We start from the raw sequence: 12363 nt of genomic DNA, 5'->3' as shown, positions 1-12363 counted from the left end.
AGTGACCTAGTTGTTGACCCCAGGTGACCCAAATACAATCCCATTCCCAGATTTCATCAAGATAAACATTCTGATCAAATTTTATAAAGATTGGATGAAAACTGTGACCTCTATTGTCTACACAAGGTTTTTCTATTATATTACCTAGTGACCTAGTTTTTGACCCCAGATGACCCAAATACAATCCCAACCCAGATTTCATCAAGATAAACATTCTGACCAAATTTCATAAAGATTGGATGAAAACTTTGACAAGGTTTTTCTATTATTTGACCTAGTGACCTAGTTTTTGACTTAGTGACCTAGTTTTTGACCTAGTGACCTAGTGTTTGACCCCAGATCACCCAAATACAATCCCAACCCAGATTTCATCAAGATAAACATTCTGACCAAATTTCATAAAGATTGGATGAAAACTGTGACCTCTACTCTCTACACAAACAAATTGTTGAAGTTGTTTTCTATTATTTGACCTAGTGACCTAGTTTTTCACCTCAGATGACCCAAATACAAACCCAACCCAGATTTCATCAAGATAAACATTCTGACCAAATTTCATAAAGATTGGATGAAAACTGCGACCTCTATTGTCTTCACAAGATTTTTCTATTATTTGACCTAGTTTTTGACCTAGTGACCTTGTTTTTGACCCCAGATAACCCAAATACAATCCCAACCCAGATTTTATGAAGATAAACATTCTGACCAAATTTCATAAAGATTGGATGAAAACTGTGACCTCTACTGTCTACACAAGGTTTTTCTATTATTTGACCTAGTTTTTGACCTAGTGACCTAGTTTTTTACCCCAGATGACCCAAATACAATTCCAACCCAGATTTCATCATTTATCGACAATTGGTATAAAATCTCTCACATTGAGCTCTAGTAGTCAGGGGCTCAGGCTGCATGATTCTAAGATTTTATTTGGATGAAAACTGTGACCTCTATTGTCTACACAAGGTTTTTCTATTATATTACCTAGTGACCTAGTTTTTGACCCCAGATGACCCAAATACAATCCCAACCCAGATTTCATCAAGATAAACATTCTGACCAAATTTCATAAAGATTGGATGAAAACTTTGACAAGGTTTTTCTATTATTTGACCTAGTGACCTAGTGTTTGACCCCAGATCACCCAAATACAATCCCAACCCAGATTTCATCAAGATAAACATTCTGACCAAATTTCATAAAGATTGGATGAAAACTGTGACCTCTACTCTCTACACAAACAAATTGTTGAAGTTGTTTTCTATTATTTGACCTAGTGACCTAGTTTTTCACCTCAGATGACCCAAATACAAACCCAACCCAGATTTCATCAAGATAAACATTCTGACCAAATTTCATAAAGATTGGATGAAAACTGCGACCTCTATTGTCTTCACAAGATTTTTCTATTATTTGACCTAGTTTTTGACCTAGTGACCTTGTTTTTGACCCCAGATAACCCAAATACAATCCCAACCCAGATTTTATGAAGATAAACATTCTGACCAAATTTCATAAAGATTGGATGAAAACTGTGACCTCTACTGTCTACACAAGGTTTTTCTATTATTTGACCTAGTTTTTGACCTAGTGACCTAGTTTTTTACCCCAGATGACCCAAATACAATTCCAACCCAGATTTCATCATTTATCGACAATTGGTATAAAATCTCTCACATTGAGCTCTAGTAGTCAGGGGCTCAGGCTGCATGATTCTAAGATTTTATTTGAAAAAGCTGATGCTAATGTTCATTTTTTTGGGTAAAACATCATTTTCGTACCCACGAAACTTATTGATCACATGGTTTCTTAAGCCAAGATGGCTTCCAAGATGGCTGCCCATAAATTTATAGGTTACATAACCCTAAACGGAAGTGGAATTTTGATAGTTACATGCAGTCAGTTTGCTACTAAGCACATATGATGCAGGTCCTGGTGCATAAGATTTTTAAAATGTATTTGAAAGGATGAGTTAAGGTATCAGTTTAAAGGTACATGTGTAAGTCACAGGGCAAAAGGACTGATTTGTGCATTTCTTTGTATGTTAGTGAATGCCAGCCTCAATAGTAGGGCATGGTTTTTGCCTTCAAATGGCAGTGCCGGTAGCTGTCAAAACCGGTTCATATGTTCTAAGGTAATAATTTTGAGTTACGTCGTATAGAATTTTTTCAAATGCAGTTTTTTTTGTAAGCTTATGAAACCACCTTTCCTGTCATGTATAATGATATATTGGCTTATCGCTAGGTCATGGTGAAATTTTATATCAAAGATTGCGAATTCTATATATAACAAAGAAGGAAATTAATTGGACATGTGTAATCTATAAAATACTGTTTTTGCACGAATTGCGCGAACAACATCTAATTTTGACCGTTTTGGTTGGCTTTTAAATTTAAGGAATGCATAACATATTATTTAAAAAAAATACAACAATTAACTGTTTTTGATGAAATATTTTACATTTTAAAGTGTTACCTGAAAAGCTTTATGGATGAAATTAACGTGTGAACTGCATATATAAACCATACAGAGACTTAGGAATAAAATGATATATTATTTTATGTGAATATAATCCATGATTATTATATACAAGAAAATAAACGTGGATGGGGCAAATTACAATCTGAAGAAAAAATGCCTAATGTGCATGTTGATATATGTTAAGATAATTGATCATTTTTAAACTTGTTATGTTCACTAGTGCTGCAACAATATACCGGTTTATCGGTATATATCGCAATACGCAATTTGCATATTGTATTGCGATACGATTTTCATCATACCGGTACGAACATTTTTACAAAAATTCATTCACATTTGTCCAGAGAAGCCATTCGAAATAATGATAACAAGGTAAACAAAACAAAGCAGTGTAAAAAAAAATTCCGTAAAAATAGCATTCTGAAAGTGTATTATACGGAGTAGCGTTGTTACATCGGAGCATTTGTTCGATGCTTTTGAACAGATTATCGTTGAATTAATTGCGCACAGCTGTAAATGTTTTGTTCGATTCTGAATTGAGCATTATTAAATTTGTATTCCAAACTTCGGAATTACGCTTCCAAATTTTAATGCTAATGCGACAATAAAAAATTCTAGCGTCAAATAAAAAGTGCTTTATCCTTTGTTTCAATAAAAAGCGCGCGAAAATTATACAGACATGTAGAACGTGGCATGGAAAGTATGGGTGTATTTTGTGTTGTATAAAAACGGGAACATCACGTCAGGTAAATTACGCGTGTATAGTGGAAAAAACGCCCCGGTTGGACGTTATTTCATCACATCTTTAAATAGTAACGAATGCCAAAATGTATTTGATACTTAAGAAAAGTTGCGAATGTTTGTGTTTCTTGTTATTCTTGAGCACATTTATAGTAAATATATACCAGAATTTGCTTTAAAACTGGAATATACGGGATTATCAGGTAATTGGCAAGTTATAATTTTGGTACAAGTAAGCAATATATTGCGATATATTGCAATACGGGTTTTTGAACTGACAATATATTGCAATACGGTTTTTGGCGTATTGTTGCAGCACTAATGTTCACTGATATATGGATTTATTTTCGTACTGATTAGTACATTGCATTGCATGTAATTAGAAGCTTAATCCACTAACTCATAATAGTATTGTTAATAAAAATAGGAAAACAAGATCATATAATTGTATGCACATAGCTTATGCATTAACATCCCTCAAATGAAAAACACTGTTGTAAGATGTCATTAAATTATCCAATAAAACACATTGTTTCGAAACAAAGATTGTTATGTTATTTTTACACACAAAAATCAGCTAAAGAGGATTTTTTTTTTTTATTTGTGTATTTTCTAATTTTTGGGAGGGGATGAGAGTTAAATGTCAATGATGTATACTAAAACTGAAACACAGCATAATACACAATTGTGCGACAAACTCTTAGTCTTTACTAAATTATGAAGTTTCTATATTGTTATTGTAACGTATACTTTCTTTTCTATGTGATTATAGGAAACATTGCATTCAATCAAGTAAGTAGATTAAATCTAATTAAATTGAGCAACCAAACCAGTTGTGCGTGTGTGTTTTTGGAAGTTTATGAAGTCCTTCCGCACCTGAGGCTGAATAATGTGTGGACCCGGAGTTGGTTCCATAACTTCTACTAAATTACCTCACTAAACTGTTCTTTAAAAATCAAATAGGAAACTAATAATAAATTGTAAACAACCATAAATTAAAAGAAAATGTTGTTTTCCCCCAATTTACCGGATCATTTCCTTGAAGTTTGTGTTGCCATATCTCGCATCTCTGCTCCCTATGCAGGGACTAGTTGCCCCAAAAACAAATTAACGGCCATTGATTGTTCCGTGACAGTATTAATGTGACTAACTTGTTAACCCTTCAATATATATTATAATTTGTAGCAAATATGTTTTGTGGAATTTTTTGATAATATTTGAAAAAAGCATTGCTTTAAAAAATTATGAGTTGGGACTGAAGTTTATCTTAACAGACGTTTATCTTAAAGTTTGAACAACCGTAGCCTGTCCAGCTGATCACACACAACACTGGTGTGCATTAACTCATTCGGATTACTATGAAAGTCGTTGATCACAGGCACGTCAACAAAAAATGTGGTTTTTGGTCGATCCTCTAGGTATGTTTGCATTTTTTTTCCAAAAGAATAGCCCGTGTTACGGATGTGGTGCTTATAACCGGAGGAGGCACACATGTCCAATTTAACCGTGGTACATTAGCATGTTTAAGATCATCCTACTTATTCTACTTGTTATGTTTGAGCTGATTTCGGCAAACAGGTGTTCAGAACCAACTGTTTTACCAACAATGCCTAGAATGATAATACCTTTATAATAGGTAAGAAAAAACAACATTACACAATGTCTGGCGTCTTCGTTCAAATGGGTGTTTATTGAATTGTATGCATAAACAAGACACTCATTTTTAAATACAGTCGATACAACCATGTCGCTTAATTTTAATATGGAATTAATTACGCGAATTCTTATATAACAAATACTAGAACTCTCAAGTGGTTAATTGAGTATGCAAATTTTGTAAAGCTTATTTTTTCGAGATAATTAACACTATTTAACAAATCATTGCCTATCCGATTATCAGTATATTTCTTCAAATGCTTCAATACATGAAATAATGTAAGAAATGAGCTTCAGTAATAATGCGAGGAAGGAGATACATGTAACAAACTTGTGGGAATGACTTATCCAGTCTCGGGAAGGAGTTCCTATGTGGTGGTAACGACATAGCTTACTCACGGGAACAACTTAAGTCGTTTAGAATGATATATCTTACACTAATGATTGAGATAACTTACTCGTGGAAACGACCAATCAGAATACAAGCAGTTTGAAAAGCATTTTAAATGCATGAGCCTATCCTATTCATATCATACAGTAACAGAGTCATGACAGTTTTCCATGTACAAGTCGTTTTATACATACGTTAAACAAATTACTTGTTTTCTGATTATCTAGCTGTCTCACATTAATACCTTAATAGAACAATTTATTTCTTTTTCACAAATTGTAATACTGTTACCAAGAGTTAGCTCTGTTGTTCCCGCGACTTATTAACTCATTTTCTTGAGCAATCTTGAAAATGACCGTTTAAATAAGGTATGAAACTATTCGTGTCAGAGAGAAGTAGCATGTTTTTGTCATAAACAGTCTTATTAAAGAACAGATGCATAACGTTTTTCAAAATATTCGGGATTAAGTTATTGATTGTATATTGAGGATGCTGACTTGGTTTGACCTTGAGAGGGGGGCATTGTTTATTAAAACTCGCTTATTTTAATGGAAAGTATGTATGTTCTGTATAATTATGGAATAACTTATTTTTGTTTTCTGTTCTTAGCGTCACCTCCTTGGGTTTGGCTCCCGCTTTTTTGGAAAATGCAAACATGTCTTGTAGGTCGGTAATAAACCAATGTCTAAGTTGATTCTACGATTTGAATGTCTTGAAAGTAACTGCTTGATGCCATTACTGATATAATTGGCTGGATTGTTTTCTTCACATAGCAAAAAAGTGATCCCCTTCTGTGATGTTCATCATAACGTATAAATGTCCGCATGTTTTCAACTGGGTTGCGATTCTTTGGTTCAAAAATACACCAGGTCATAACTTAAAAAAGCTGCTCACATTTCCATATTGAAGGTTATTGTATGGTTTTGTACATGAATGTATACAGAAATATTCGTAGAATTGCATGCAATTGCCTAATTTTAAATTTAAGACACGATCTTATAAAAATAAAAACAACTTATTAAACATAATCACTTTCAAGAGATTGCAACATTTAAAACAACTTCCATACCCTGCAACATGGGTCTTACAGACACAAATTAAAGAAATATTTCAAAATATCCATGTTTTTTTTAAATATGATTGAAGACTTTTTCCGACCATTTAGACATATAATTGACACTGTGGTAGATGCGCATCAGTGTTACAAGGAAATGTTTATATGCGCTCCATGAACCGTACATGTATGCCGCAAAAATCATGATTAGACCATTCTGGCATGATGACCATTTTCACTCACGACGCTTACACATTTAAGGTCTGACTAATTAATAAAAGCAAACATCAATTTTTATGTCTCGCAACTTGAATTAAATTTTAAATATATTCTTGCTAAGTGTTGTTTTTCATTAAAATATACAGTGTTAACCGCTTGCTGAACATTACTATAATGCTCGTTCGGATTTAAATGTAAAATTTGCGTTTCTTCTAAATATTTCTAAATTAGAGATACACAATAACTTCACATATAAATCTAGCTCTTGATAGCTGTTTACAATTTATTTTTAGCTTCCTATTTGATTTTTAAAGAACAGTCTAGTGAGTTCATTTAGTAGAATTTATGGAACAAACTCCGGGTCCACACATTATTCAGCCTCAGGCGTGGAAGGACTTCATAAACTTCAAACAAGAGGGTTTGAAAGGCCCAAAGTCACTCACCTGAGATAACAAGATATTATTGGGACAAATCTTCTGACCAAGTTTCACGAAGATCGGAAAATATATGTGGCCTCTAGGGTGTTAACATGGTTTTACTAAAAAAAATTTATACCAATCCTGGGGCGCCCTGCCCATAATAGGCCACACCCACCCAAAATTGTCTTTTACTATAATTTCTTCATTTCTACACCGATTCACTTCTAATTGATACCGAACTTCTCTTATGACAATACGGTCAATCTCAACTATGCATGGCCCCATTATCAACCCTGGGGCGCCCCTGGGTCAAACATGCGGCGTGGGGATACGCGTCGACCTCTGCCGCGCCATTTCTAGTATTGGAGTTACAGTGTAGTTACACACTGCAATGATCAATATCTGGGGTCTAACAAATTCTAGAGCAGAGCTAAAAATAGATTGGGGAATATGACTCAGCAGGTTAAAAAAGAGAGAGATAGATACTGCAAAATTGTGTACATGTTGTCTTTGATTCAGCTATCTCTCAGTTGATAGGCTTACCATAAGTAATAATGACTAAAACAGTTGTTAATTATGAAAATTCTGTGTAATGAAAAATTAAATAAAACAGTTAATGGTACATAATAATGACATTATAAAACCAAACTTTACTACACAGGAAACAAATGTATTGACCAAATTTCATTAAGATTGGGCAACTGAATTAAAAAAATAAAATAAAGACTTTATAAATAAATGGTGATATTTTATTTTAAGAATCTATACATTATTGCATGTTTAATATGCAAAATAGGAAGGATATTAACTTAACATTGTCTTCATTGCAAGAATACATTAAAGCAGCACATTATAACATAACTTAAGAGTGTCGACAAGGTTTTACTATAGTCACATAAGAAAAAATGCCCCGCCCCCTGGCGGCCATGTTTTTCAACCAACCAGCATCATTTTCGAACTCGTCCAAGATATTAATAGGATGAATCTACTAACCAAGTTTCATAAAGATCGGACAAGAAATGTGGCCTCTAGAGTGTTAACAAGATTTTACGATAGCCATATATAGCCATATAAGGAAAAATGCCCCGCCCCTTGGCAGCCATGTTTTTCAATCAAAGGTTACCATTATTGAACTCATCCAAGAAGTTATTGGGACAAATCTTCTGAGCAAGTTTCATGATGATCGGAAAATAAATGTGACCTCTAGAGTGTTAACAAGGTTTTACAATAGCCATATAAGGAAAAATGCCCCGCCCCCTGGCGGCCATGTTTTTCAATCAACCAGCATCATTTTTTAACTTGTCCACAATATTATTGGGATGAATCTTCTGACCAAGCTTCATGAAGATCGGACAATAAATGTGGCCTCTAGAGTGTTAACAAGATTTTACTATAGCCATATAAAGCCATATAAGAAAAATTACCCAGCCCCTTGGCAGACATGTTTTTCAATCAAAGGTTACCATTATTGAACTCATCCAAGAAGTTATTGGGGCAAATCTTCTGAGCAAGTTTCATGATGATCGGAAAATAAATGTGACCTCTAGAGTGTTAACAAGGTTTTACAATAGCCATATAAGGAAAAATGCCCCGCCCCCTGGCGGCCATGTTTTTCAATCAACCAGCATCAAACGTAACCATTTTCAAACAGATCCAAGATTTCATCGAGACCAATCTTCTGACCAAATTTTATGAAGATTGGACAATAAATGTGGCCTCTAGAGTGCTCAGAAGGTTTTACTATAGCCATATAAGAAAAAATGCCCCGCCCCTTGGCAGCCACGTTTTTCAAGCAAACATAACCATTTTCGAACACATCCAAGAAATCATACAGACCAATCTTCTGATCAAATTTCATGAAGATTGGACAATAAATGTGGCCTCTAGAGTGTTAACAAGGTTTTACTGTTGCCATATAAGAAAAACTGCCCCGTCCGCTGGCGGCCATGTTTTTTCACCGATCTGGACCATTTTCAAACTCGTTTGAGATATCAATGAAACCAATGTTTTGACCATATTTCATGATGATTGTGCAAAAATTGTGACTTCTAGAGTGTTCACAAGGTTTCTCTATAGCCATATAAGGAATACTGCCCCGCCCGCTGGCTGCCATGTTTTTCAACGGAACGGAACCATTTTTCAACTCAACCAACATATCATTTAGACAAACATTTTGACAAAGTTACATGACGATTGGGCATCAAATGTGACTTCTACAGTGTTCACACGGTTTTTCTTTTTGACCTAGTGACCTAGTTTTTGACCCAGCATGACCCAGTTTCGAACTCAGTCGAGGTATCAATGTGACAAATGTTCTGACCAAATTTCAAGAAGATCAGACAATAAATGTGGCATCTAGAGTGTTCAAAAGGCAAATGTTGACGGCGCACGACGGACGACGGACAAAAGGCGATCACAAAAGCTCACCATGAGCACATTGAGCTCAGGTTCGCTAAACACCCTCAACATTTGATAATTTATTGTGTACTGTCCAGCGGGTGATAGTGTTTGTTCTAGTGTCTAATTGGCACTCTTTGTACGTGTTCAAACTGTGAAAAGATGTGACAATCACAGAAACAACAGGATGGCGCTGCCAATTAAGTGCGAGAATGCAGGGCAACAGATAAGATTTAGGGTCAATTAGTTTTCACTACAAGCTTTTTGCAACAATTAGTTTTTTCCATAAAAACTCTCTGTCAATTAGTTATTTTTACAATTTGATCAAAACGTTCATACATTTCTGGATCAGATTATCGCTTAATGTTTGGATATTGATTATTCTCAGCAACTCTTAATTTTTAAATTATTCCAATTAAGTCATTATAAATTCACAGTGACAATGGTTGTTTGTAAATACTAGTATAAATTGTACATTGGCAAATTGATGATGATGAGTCATTTTGTTTCAACCAGTTTCAACACTCCTGCCTTTCAGTCACAGAGCATACTCAAATTGCCAAACCCTCTCCATGAATGACAAGCCAGTGGAAATCAAAATGTTATTAGTTTTTGAGACACGTAATCACTGCGGTGTTTTTAGCTGAATATTTCAGAAAGTGTCACCACCTGCGCTATTAGATCGTCCCAATGTCTTTTCCCGACGGTTTGGGTCTCGTTACAAATTGTAAAATATTTGGCATGCACGCCGTTTATGAAAGTTTCCTAACCCGTCCCCGTTTAAAAGAGATCATTTTCCCGATTTTTTTTGGCGGAAGAAACTTTTTATATTGACACCAGCCCAAAACGGTGTCTATATAAACTAAATGAAAATATTACAACCGCACTAAAGGTTACAGTACACTTATCATTATATAACGCGGAAAGGAGGAAAACGGAAAAAACTAAGACGACGAAGAATCGATTTCAATTCGTTTTCCATTTTCATAATCAAGTAACATACGATTGATTTTTAATTTCAATTCGTTTTCTGTCAAATACAAATTGTAATAACTATAAAACGAACCTTATCTGTTGCCCTGGAGAATGGATGAAAGGGCATTGACAAAATGCGTTTACTCAGATGGTCTCTCACAACAAAAAACTATACAAGTCAAGGTGTTATGTTTTACTTCTATCAGTAACGATACGGATAAGGCGTGTTTGATTTGAAATGACTTTAAAAGAAATATCAAATTGTTGGGGATACAATTGTTTTAAAAATACCAAAGAAACATTTAACCGAAATCAACAGAATTCAATGTTCTCTGCGCTACACAGTTTGTATTAAAAAAATCAATACCTGCATGCTCGTATACCTTGACCTTGTACATTGCCGCATAATTTTCGCGCTATTTTGTTGAGAAGTATACATGATGACTATATTGGAAGCATTTGTAAACGTCGTGTTAACACTAAAACATCGGAAGTGTGTTTCGGATTATAAATCATTATTCTCATTTGGGAATTTAACGGAACATTTATACTTATGGTATATTTGTTTTGAATTGACTATTAATTTGTTACAACGCCTTACGTGTCGAAAAAATGTTTTGATAATATTATGCATTAATAGCACAATTTTCAGGAGGAAAACGTTTTTTCACATGAAGGCGTTTGACGCAATAAAACGTTTTTTTGTAAGATCGTATTGCATTCAATCTAAATTTAAATGCGCTCGTCCAATGAAAGCTGTGTCCCACATTATGTACTGTACTCTTTACACTTTTGAAAAATGGCGTAGTCATATGGTTGTGTTAATGAAATTCTCAAACATATTTACCGACATAAATGTTTAAGATTATTTTTTCATAAGTGATGTTGTAATTACGTTGGATTATTTGATAATTGTGAACATTAGAAAAGCGTTATGTAAACAGTTATCGATACGATTCGGTTTATATGTATGAATTGGCAAATCATCGATGTCACTGATATCCACTGCGATCACGGCGAATCGCGGCGCATCACCGCAAAATTGAGGGGAATCAGTGCGAAGATTATCTTGCTCTCGCGCGACGGTGGAGTGACGAATCACTTGAAATCGCGGTGATTTTCCACTCAAAAAGCAAACTGTCCGCCCTGACTCCACGAATTAGGCAACAATCACGGGTCGCGTAGTGTATTGCTTTATCATGCTGTACAGTTTACAGCATCAGGGTCTTCCCCAGGCCATTTAAGCGCCCCTTGCCGGGGCGCTTGAATTTCGAAATCAGAGTCCCCGAGGCGCTTGAAATTTTCCGATCAGTGTATTCTTCAGTAAAATAAAGTGGAGATTGTCCAAAAAAAATCAAGGTTTCCCTATCAGTGTATCAATATTCCCTGTTTTAAAAGAGCACTCGGTACCTACTTTCACAAATAATCGCCATAAACACCACATGGGGAAATGGATAATCCACTGATAAGAGAATAGCATGACGCGCGTATCGATTATTCTAGCCACATTACACGGTCATTTAAATGCTGACAAGGATGTATCTGGTAACTTTCCAGTCGTCAAACTGTGAAGTTCATCGTCCATTCGGTTACGCAAATGCTTATGAGGGCGGGGTTAACTATCGACCATTATTTTTGATTGACGTCGGGCATGAAGTAAGAGTTTATCGCAGCTTGATTAGTAAGAAGTTGTACCATTTGAGTAATATAAACCGGTAATTAGTACAGTACAGAACATTTAAGACGGTTTCGGGCATCATCATCACACCTTTTTACTGTAAACAAGTGTTACCTATGACTCATAATTAATACGAGAAATTTATTGCAAGTGGTAAACAATTAATTATTATAGCGAGTAAGTTGTGCAAATGACTCCCGGTTACAATTATGTGATAACAATTTATTTAATTCCAGTACATGTATATTTCAACATGTTCATTTATAGAACTGATTAACCTCGTTTTTCTGACATTTATTCGACACGTAATGCGCTTTAACAAATTTTCGTTGAATAAATTACGCACACTTGTAAA

General features: G+C 34.9%; 1 protein-coding gene across 4 annotated transcripts in view; it reads right to left on the bottom strand.

Moving 5' to 3' along the window:
* LOC127881241 (uncharacterized) overlaps positions 1-12363 on the bottom strand; it is an 89355-nt gene that overhangs the window by 22729 nt on the left and 54263 nt on the right. The window lies entirely within an intron of this gene.

This window comes from Dreissena polymorpha, chromosome 5 (assembly GCF_020536995.1).
Source record: "Dreissena polymorpha isolate Duluth1 chromosome 5, UMN_Dpol_1.0, whole genome shotgun sequence".
NCBI classification, from domain to species: domain Eukaryota; kingdom Metazoa; phylum Mollusca; class Bivalvia; order Myida; family Dreissenidae; genus Dreissena; species Dreissena polymorpha.
The sequence above is the reverse complement of the archived record's forward strand: the minus strand, read 5'-3'. Positions and strand labels throughout refer to the sequence as shown.